Here is a 10,874-nt window from a genome sequence, read left to right as displayed (position 1 = left end):
ACTCTGAAAAACAAACAGGGTTCTAGAGGGGAGGGGGGTGGGAGGATGGGTTAGCCTGGTGGTGGGTATTGAGGAGGGCACATTCTGCATGGAGCACTGGGTGTTATGCACAAACAATGAATCATGGAACACTTCATCTAAAACTAATGATGTAATGTATGGGGATTAACATAAGAATAAAAAAAATAAATAAAAAAAAAAGAAGCTTGTCTGTTTTATATACTGCTGTGTTTGCAGAGTTAGAGCAAAGCCTCCCATATTGTAAGCATCTAATAATTGATTTTTGAATGAATGAGTGAGTGAAAGAAAAAATAGCTCCTTCACAAAACTACTAGTAAGTCTAGTGGGTGAGGGTGAATAACACCCACCATCATGATTCATCAGAGCCATTCATTCATCCACACATGGATAAAATCCTTCTTGCTACAACATGATAGAATTTACAAACAGTCTAAATTTTTTTTTTCAGTATAAACTCTTTTGTCAATAAATGATATGGATAGGACTCACTCATTTTCACTGAGCTCATCAATTAAGATTCTGTCTACAGAAGGAAGGAAAAAAAGAGAAAGTCTTTGTTAATGTTTGAATTTTTCAGCTACAAAATGTGCTAAATACAGAAATTTACTATGTTTAAGGTAATATCACACAACATTCACAATATGGTGGGTTCTTTTCTCCCCACACTTTTTTGTCATTAATCAGCTAGTATGAATGTGTAATACCATTTATCTTCAAACTTTCATTGAAGAAGAGTTAAATTACTGGCAGATCTGCATATGTCTTGAAAATTTATCCTTAGTCTCCAGGATTAACTTAGGTTAATTTATTTCAAAACAAGCATCCTTAGTTGGTGTAACAGAGGCATTTTTTGATCAATAAATATCAGTTTGCTCCCTCACATTTCTTAACCTTCTTTTCTGTTTTTTTGGAGTCATGTGACTAATTCTAGCCAAAGAGCCAAAGATATGTGAGTAAAATCAACAAACATCACTTCAAGGATGAGGCATTTGAGAACTGGTATACCAGCTCCATGCTCTCCCTTCCAATCCATTCCAGCACAAAGCTTTCATTTTCAGATGGTGTGGCTACAATTATTACACAGCTTCTTCCAGCCTTAGTCACTGAGTGATTATGTCTAGTAGATTCCACTTCACACCTCAACTCCTACCCCAGAAAATGGCCCACTTTAGACACATAACATAGCAAAGAATATACTTTTTGTTGCTGCCAGAACATAAAGATTCATGGACTTATTTGTTCCTATAGCATAACCTACCTTGACTAATATAAATACTCATGAAAAATAAAACTTTGGAAGATATTTTTTCTCTCTTTGTGGGTAGAAAAACTCTGAATATTTCAATTTGAATATTTCAATTCAAAATAATAAAGAGATCTATTGCCAGCAAGCAAGCTTCAAAAACATGACTGAAATATTTTTCTTACACTTAACGTTTACATTTTTGTTAAATTTTTAAAATGAAACCCCTGAAAGTATAAATGTAAAGGAATCCTTGTTGGTTGAATGTAGAATTAAAAAGGAATGCAGTGAATAGTTGAATGAACACAGTTTTCAACTACAAACATAGTACAGGTCTAGAAACACATGCTCATAGCAAAAAATGGGATAACACAATCCTTTGTATTCTCTGTAGCCTGAATTCTCTGATTCCATGAGCATAAAAAGACTTCATACCCAATGCCTTTTGCTAAGTTATTGCTATATTGCCAATAGGAAAAAATAAGTAAATAAATAACCACCATACCCAAAAAAGGTAGCTATGTGATAAATATGTTAATTAACTTGATTGTGGCAGTCATTTCACACTGTATATGTGTGTGTGTATATATATATATACATACATGTTGTATACTCTAAATATATATAACTTATATTTGTCACTTATACCTCAATAAAGCTGGGGTTGGGGGAAGAAAAAGAAATAACCAGGTTCTTGATTAGGGTAGGATTTCAGAATCTTGAAACTATAAAGTGCATCCAGGACCTAAAGGAGGAAGATGCTTCACAGATATCTCTCTTGAGATTCTGGTAAAGGTCAAATACAAAGACAAGCAACCAACAATTTTGGTATGGTTGTTTTAATTGGGGTTGATTGGCAACTGGAAATAATCTGATGGAGAATGCACATACTTGAACACAGAAGATCTTATTTTGAAGTTCAGCTTTGTCACTAATTTTTTGTGATGGCCTGGGAAAGTTATGTAAATGCTTTAAGAGAAACAGATGGAAAAGAGTCCTCACAGGTTTGAAGTCAGGCACTGACTGCTTTGTACCATGTAGTGATCTGGGCATTGGGGATGAGGTATCAAACCAGACAAACCAGGTCCCTCAGGGAGATTAAATGTAAATGAAATCCATTTGCATAATGTGAAATATTATTGAGCAAATGCTTTGTGCCTCGCACTGTGGTAGGAACTAGGGATTTATGCTTCTTGTTCTTAGTCCAACATGGTCAAACATCTGTAAATGTACAGAATAATGTAATCAGATAACTGTGCTAAAAAGGTTATCATAAGATGCTATTGGAACACCAAAAAAAATTTAAAAGTTCTGATGTTGAAGAGATGGGGTGATCAGTGGATGAGGGGAAAGACTTCACAAACCTTTTATTTTTTTATTATTATTTTTTACAAATCTCTGAATAAAGCTATTTTTGAGGATGATGTAGAAGTTTCTCAGATCGATGTCAACTTCTGGTTAGCAAGTTTGAGTTTAAGGAGAGAGGAAGATCTTTCAGGACAAGGGAATATTATGTGAAAATATAAGAGATTTGTATTTGGAGAATTTCATGTAATTAGGTTTTTATTATTTTTTTATGGAGTATGAAGTATAGGGTGGGTGGATTATTTCTTGGAATTCAGCCATTCATTTGTCAGGGTTTCAAAATGTCCTTAAAACAGCTCACCTAAAAATGTTAGCACAGGAAGGAAGAAGTGTCTTTTCTTTCACATTCTTATTTAAAATTCAATTTGAAAGTTGGTTTTCTAGGTTATATTTAGACATTTTAGTGTAATGAAGAGAGAAGCCTTATCATCTCAGAACATCGGCATGCACCTTGGGTTTGTACTTTTTAAAGTAATTACAGGGAAATGTGTGTATTTATAGTTGACTTTGACTTTCTTACAATTATTTAATAAGGCAGGCTCGCAATACTGCTCTCATGATCTAAGAGCCTGTAATCTCTCTGGGGTCTAATTATCTCCCGATAACCTTGCCCCTTGACGACATCTGTATTGCTATTATAAAACATGTTTATTTTGGGAAAGAACATATATTTTGTGGTGTAATAGCATTAAACTGTCAGACCTGAGTGTTAGCAATTTGCCCAAAGAGCTTTCAGAAAAGATCAGCTCAGGCATTATACATGGCTTATCAGACAATCTAAGAGGATCAGAAGTCATTTTTAACAACTACATTTTTTTTTCTTGGAAAAGGAAGCCTTGCTGCACTGAAACCTGGCTGCAATATCCACGATTAGGGCTATCTACGTTTATACTGAAGGATGCAACCAATTAAGATGATACACAAAAGAAACAGAACTGGCATGAAAAGGGAATAGAGACCATATCCAAAGCAATGTTGCTGAAATTTAAGAGTATAGTTGTAGAATCAGAAATATCTTGAATCAAGTCCCAGCTCTGTGCTTATGACCTGTGTAAGTTTATGAAACATATTATTTAATTTCTTTCAGCTTCAGTTTTCTCGCTTGTAAAATTGGGTAACAATGAATGAGGGTAGATGATAACATTATTCAACTCACATTATTACATAAAAAATTAAAATAGATGTTAGTTAAATGTTTATCAGAATTATAAGAACATAATCTCTTAAGGTTATGAATTTTATTGTAACTATTATTATTATTCATTCATTATTCAAAAATATGCATTCTCCAGCTTCATGCTAATAACTTATTGTCATGATGTAAGTGTGCAATGGTGAGAAAAACAGACATGTTCTCTGCCATCAAAAGCTAATAATAAATATGATTGTATTTCATTATTATTCCAAAGCATTATGTCTTTGAATCTTCAATAGAAATTGTCCTCCAAGACCGGCATTTGGTGTTGAAGTGGGAGAGACTCTCGAGGACCCATATATCCCAGTACCCTATCAATGTACAGTATACCCAGAGCCTTGTTGACCATGCCTTCTTTAAAAGTAAAGAAAGAGGAGAAGAAAAATAAGTTAGCACACTGGGTACTGTATCAGTTGTTTCAAAATATGTCACACCATTACTGTTTTTTTGGAACTGCTTTGAAGTAGACATTCATCAAAATTTACCTAAGCATTTACCCATATGGTCTGGGTCCAAAACATTCAATATGGAACTACATTCTAGTAGAAAGACATAGAAAACAAACAGCAACAAAATACATCTAGTATGTCAGATGGTGATGATTCTTATAAAGCAAAATAGAGTAGGGAAGATGGAGACAGTGTATAAGGTGGGTGCTGTCTATTAAAGGATTATCAAAAAAACCCTCAGTAATCAGAGACACCCAAGAGGGAGAGAAATGCCTCAATTGAAGAAACAGAAGTTAAGAAAAATGGTTTTATTTATTTATGTACTTCTATATTTATTTATGCCCTTTCTTTGTGAATTGTTTTTAAGTAGCTTAAAAACAAATGCAAAATATAGCCAAGAGAAGATAAAAAGGGCGCAAGAAAATCCAGGCCAAGGAAAGATAATGTAGGGAAATAAAACGACAACAAAAGACTTGGGTTTATGTACAAAATTTACTCTCCAAATGCAAAATATTGTCTTTGAGCTTTCTACTAGCCAACGTAAAGAGAAACTAATCAATTGTAAAATTCAAATAAATACCTAACACAACAACCCAACTGATAATTCAGGAGCTGCTCAACTACTGCGAGTATAGAGATCACAAAGGAGGGTTTGAACAAGATGCTCCACAATATCAGTTACGGTAAATACAGCCACAAATTTCCTAGTGCCATTTATTATAATATTCCTCCAACATCAATAAAAAGCCAAATGCCAAAGTGCAGTTCCATTAATAGTATTCCACAAAAGCGAAAACAATGCAGTCCAGTGATTTCTCTCTAAAAAGACCTAGCTGAGACCCAACAAAGATTTTAGATTATCTCAGCAAATGAAATGAATTTTCTTCAGAAAACACCATTTTATTCAACTAAAGAAATTCTACCATGTGTTATTAATGCAACTATTCTATGAGGAATGTGACAATGTAATTTTATAAGGTCTGAACATAACATAGATGTTTTCCGAAAAGTCGACTTTTCGGAGGAATGTAACAATGTAATTTTATAAGGTCTGAACATAACAAAGATGTTTTCCGAAAAGTCGACTATTACACTGAGACAAAGATAAATCAATTTATAAAGGAATACACAGGGAGGGCATGGAACAAGTTTCAAACCCTGTACATCTGACTCTTACTCTTGCATCCCAATTGAATGTACTTCTCCATCTTTATTTAAAATTATGTTTAAATAGCATTTACTTTTATTTTACCACTAATAGATGCACATAGAACAAAACAATACCCAATACAATAAATAATAAATGAAATAATACATAAATTAATAACTAAATAAAAATAAATAATAAGAAATAAAATAAAAGTGATAATTCTACATCAAAATTACATGTTACAATTCAATAAGAATCTTCTTTTACCTGTTTGGTAAAATAAATTTAAATTTATTTGGGATATCCCATATCTGAGACTAGCCAATAGAAGTATGAAAGAAAAAAAGTATGAGGAGACATATGCCAAATAGGACAACTTACTCAAAAGCTGTTATGATTTAAGCACAATGCCATTGGTACAAAAAGGAGAAATAGATGAGTGGAAGAGAATGGAGTCTAAGAATAGAATGAAATATATATTTGAACTTGGTAAGGGCCAACTATTGGCATTTCTATTCATAATATGAAAATAATGGTTTACTTAATAAATGGTGATGGGATATTGTGATATACATTAATAGTAAATAGGTGATGGGGATTAAGGAGGGCACTTATTGTGATGAACACTGGGTGGTGTATGGAAGTGTTGAATCACTAAATTGTACACCTGAAACTAATATTACACTGTATGTTAACTAACTGGAATTTAAATAAAAACTTAAAACAAAACAAAGTAGAACAAAGAAAAATCCATACATTATACAATATTCAAACTAAGATGGGTTGAGGACTTTTTTAAGTAAGGGAAATGGAGTTTCCTATTGACTTCAGGTCTACTGGAAAGTCTCACTGTCTTACTATATCTGACTGAATAACGTAAGGAGCTGGCAAGAGATTCCCTCCCTCCAACAATGCCCCTCATTCTTGTTGTTCCTGAATAAATTATCTTTGTAATTCTTTAATGCAAATTCAGAGGGTTATGGTAGGAGAGATATAAACACATATATTCAATCTCCATTTGTAACTGGAATCTTCCCCTTGTGCCTCCTTCTTAGAGGGCCCATGGACATAGGTGATACTGTATTATGGATCTGGAGAATTGTAAGGGGCTTCATCTAGCACAAAGATCCCCTCCCTAGAATTCCTGGATGGTATTAGTCCATTCTCTGACTCAGCATTTCAAATAACAATTTGCTTATAACTTTTGTTAAAAGACGTGTTCCATTGTTGAGAAACCCCACTAGTCAGATATCCTTTCTTACACTCACTCCCAGAGACTTCTACTCATTGTTTCTAATTTCTCTCAAATATTTTTTTTTCTAATTCTTATTCATCCATGACACTTCCATCTTTAAACCTTTTCAGATTATATATGGTATAAAGAATGAAAGATCTTTTTTGTTTATTTTGTTTTATTTTCTAAATGGCTATGCTGTTTATTTTCTTACATTTTCTAGGAATAAATTACATTATCTCTATGGCAATAATTATACCTCCTCCATTCCAATTCTTATGTCTGGTATATTTGTCTTGTCAAATTGCCTTGGCTCATAATATGGCAAATAATGCATCAGCAATGCAAAACACAAGATTTCTTCAATTATGGGACACTACTGATTTTTAAATATCCCATGAATTTACGTAGTATTAAGTTAGGAAAAAGTTATGTTGGTAAAACTCTGACACATTGCTAAAATGTCATTTATTTCAAAGCACATCTCACTTTCATATTAGCATAGGATTAATTCTGGCCATGGCGGGCTTCATCATTATTTTATTTTTCTGGACTTGGAGGGATTGTGGCCAGTGTTTCATCATTCAGCATGACATTTGTTTTGGATTACTTTTGTGTGGTGTGTGTATTTGTATATGCTTATATATTTTTTTAAAAAATCTATCTACTACTATATTATTATAATTTTTATCTATGATCTTTTTCTTTTATTTATATTAATGATCATATAGTTTTTTTCCCTAGAATCTCTCCTTTACAAACAGGTATCAAGCTCTTTTAAAAATTATATATTGCTCTCATTTTAGGAGTATAAATTATGGCTTTATCTACTTTTATAATCCTAATGTACTTATTTTAAAATTCCTTTCAGAGTGCCCATCATCTTCAATTCTGCCATCGTCTTCAGTTCTCATCCAGAATCAGATGACAATTTCTGACTGTAGGTTTTCTTGGGTGCATAGTTATTTTGTCCGTTATTTCATTCAGTGATGGTTTTCCTTCATAAGAATCCCATTTTTTCTCAGCTTCTGGAGATAACATTAAGAAGTGCTTTTATATTTGCCTCTGAAAAGTCCCTACAGGGATTTCTGTAGGATTTTCAGGCCAGTTTTAGATTAGTTTCCAGGCTTGAAGTTGTCACACTGCACAAATGATTTGAGGTTCTACACACCCGTGTGGTTTTTCTGGGTGTTCTGATTTCTCCTCAGGATGGTTTCCATTAGTAGCTCAGGGGTAGAGGGCTTCCTACCAGGCCAGAATCCTAGGCTGGTAAGTGGAGATTTTTGGATTCTAATGAGGGAAGAAATAACATCTTCCTAGGTTTGAGGGTTATGTAAAGATTCCACATTAAATTCCATACATACATAAGAATCAATCAACACTCTAGCTTCCTTTATCGTAAACAGTGAAGAAAGTATATCCGAAGTTGGCAACTAGCCAGTACACAGTACCAGTTGTTACAACATTAAAATGTTCCTATATCTTTAGCCACTCCAATCATCCCCATCCTTTCATTCTGACACATCTTTGAGTCTCCACACTGTGCTCTAGCAAATAAACCATTCTCCAAGACTTAACTCCCAGAGGATAGGCCAGCATCCAGTTCTGTGCTGTACTAGTTGTTAAATATTTGTAATATTCTCAGTATAATCAACCACAAACCCCCACAAATATTATGATTTCTATTCTATTCCTACTTTGACTATAGATACTCTTTTTGTTTCTAGCCTCTAATCTTTCTATCTTCAAAACTCCATGATTATATCCTTTCAAATATACTTGGCATTGTGTTCATGAATTATTTGAGATATAACATCCATACTCAGCATTGCATATGAGGCTTAAAAATTCTAGTCAAGGGGCGCCTGGGTGGCTCAGTCGTTAAGCGTCTGCCTTCGGCTCAGGTCATGATCCCAGGGTCCTGGGATCGAGCCCCACATCGGGCTCCCTGCACCGTGGGGAAGCCTGCTTCTCCCTCTCCTACTCCCCCTGCTTGTGTTCCCTCTCTCGCTGTGTCTCTCTCTGTCAAATAAATAAATAAAATCTTTAAAAAAAAATTCTAGTCAAAATATAAATGCTTTCATCTTTTTTGTTCTTTAGCCAGAGATAATATCACAATTTGGGGAAGCAATCTGGATATTTTTTAAATCTCATTTTCTAAAAAACAAGGAAGTTGCATTAGTTTAGCGACTCCTGCATCACATCTCAAAGGGCTGATGTGATTCTGAAGTTTCATCAATGTCAAACCCAACTGAGATAGTTTTCATGGAAAGTCTGTTCAATTCACTTTACATTCACAATACAAATGCATGACTTCCTTATTATGTTTCCTCATTCTAGTTTAAGAATAACAGGAAGAATTAAATTAGTCCTTCACTTACATTGCTTACTTCTGCTCATTTGTGTATTTTCTTATTATTCTGTATTAATTAGGTGGTACATTAACTGTGCCATAACATAGGCAGTAATTAAGTTGAATTACTATCTTGGAGATAGGGTTCTCTCACTTTCTGTGGGAGTGGTGAAAATAACTGGCAACAAATTTTTCAATTTCCTATGACATTCCCTATAACCTCTGAGTCTCCCATGTTGTCCGAGTAATATCAAATCTTTTCACTTTGCCTTTATTTCCAGGAAAAACCTTTGTTTAGGGCACATAGTACAAGTTAATATATATTTTGGTCATAAATATATGTTTCTGTTGTTAACTTTGCTGTCGTTCTTGTGTGTGTGTGCGCGCACATGTTTATGTGTTAAGGAAGAATGGTACAAAGACACAGAATCATGTATGTTGATGATAACAACTATTTTAACCTTCCTCTATGCCATAGAATAAAATTACAGCGTTAAATAAAGTTCATTTGCCTTTTTAATAATTGGGAAAAATACACCTTTTTGAAATACGTAATACTAGAATAAACAGCAAACTAGTACTGTTCTCTCCACATCCCTCTGACGCTATGGAGTACCTTTTCTAGGGTTATGGTCATAAATGAGAAATACTAGATTTTATTGAGCATCTAATATCCTGGCATTGCCAATACACTTAATTTTATCACTTAATCCTTAGAACTACCTGAAAGGTTAGGAAATATTATGCTAATTTTACAAATGAGAAAACTGAGACTCCAAGAGGTTAATTAACTTACTTAAGGTCATAGCCTATTATTTGACTGAAATGGGATTTGAACCCCAGTTAGTAGGACTCCAAAATGTGTCCTCTTTCCATTACACACAACTGCCTATAAATTAGGTATCAAGCTTACTAATTTCTGAGCACATTCCACTTCTATGAGAAATTTTTGCCTTTATGTTGCTTTTTCTGGAAGGAATATTCTCATCTCCTTCACTATCTATTTGGTATTCTATTGATAAGAGTAAATCAAGCCCTTTGACTTTGGACATAATAACCCCATACTATTCCCATGATCCACTAATTTCAATAGGGGTGGATCAGGTTTTCCAATTTTCCACATAAATCAGTCCATCCTGGCACGTATCTCCTGCCTAAACTGATTGGAGAGCCTCTTTCTGGCAAGATTGCTATTACAACATTTTCCCCATGGCCTGTGGTTTCCAACTTATTTGACATGTTTTCTTTAATTTGATCAGAATGTCTTGGAATCTACACTGGCTCGTTATGACTGACACTATTTCTTCCATAGACTGCTTTTCTTCTGCACTTTGAAACTTGCCACCTATTTAAGAGCTCCTCACCCAAGCTCAGTGTTACTCAACTTTAGACCACTTATATGAATGTATACTATCACAAGGAGAATGATGCATCTACTCCCTTCACCAGACAACACTGGCTGTATCTGAATTCACCAGGCCTGATTTTGTAAATGCTTTGCTGCTTCAGACAAATAACAGAGTAGAAAATCACCTCTATTATTAAACCCTGTATTTTTTTTCCCATTCAACAGACATGTACTGAGTACCTACTGAGCACTGGATACTATGCTAGAATCAAGGCATACAAAGGCATGGTTCTTGTACTCACGAAACTGAGTTCTAGTGGATGAGACAAGTAAATTCATACAGAGCTATAATAAATATTATATGTCAAAAAAGCTTCCCCAACATCATTCTCCCTCAGGTTTCCTTGTACCTCTTTGCCCATTCCTTTTCAACAAGTTTCCTTTGCTGGCTCCTGTTCTTTTGTCTTTCCTGGAACTTCTGCTATGAACTTTTGATGTGTTCCCAGACAGTTTCTC

This window comes from Leptonychotes weddellii, chromosome 2 (genome assembly GCF_054177405.1).
Source record: "Leptonychotes weddellii isolate Sample4059 chromosome 2, ASM5417740v2, whole genome shotgun sequence".
Taxonomy (NCBI): domain Eukaryota; kingdom Metazoa; phylum Chordata; class Mammalia; order Carnivora; family Phocidae; genus Leptonychotes; species Leptonychotes weddellii.
The sequence above is the reverse complement of the archived record's forward strand: the minus strand, read 5'-3'. Positions refer to the sequence as shown.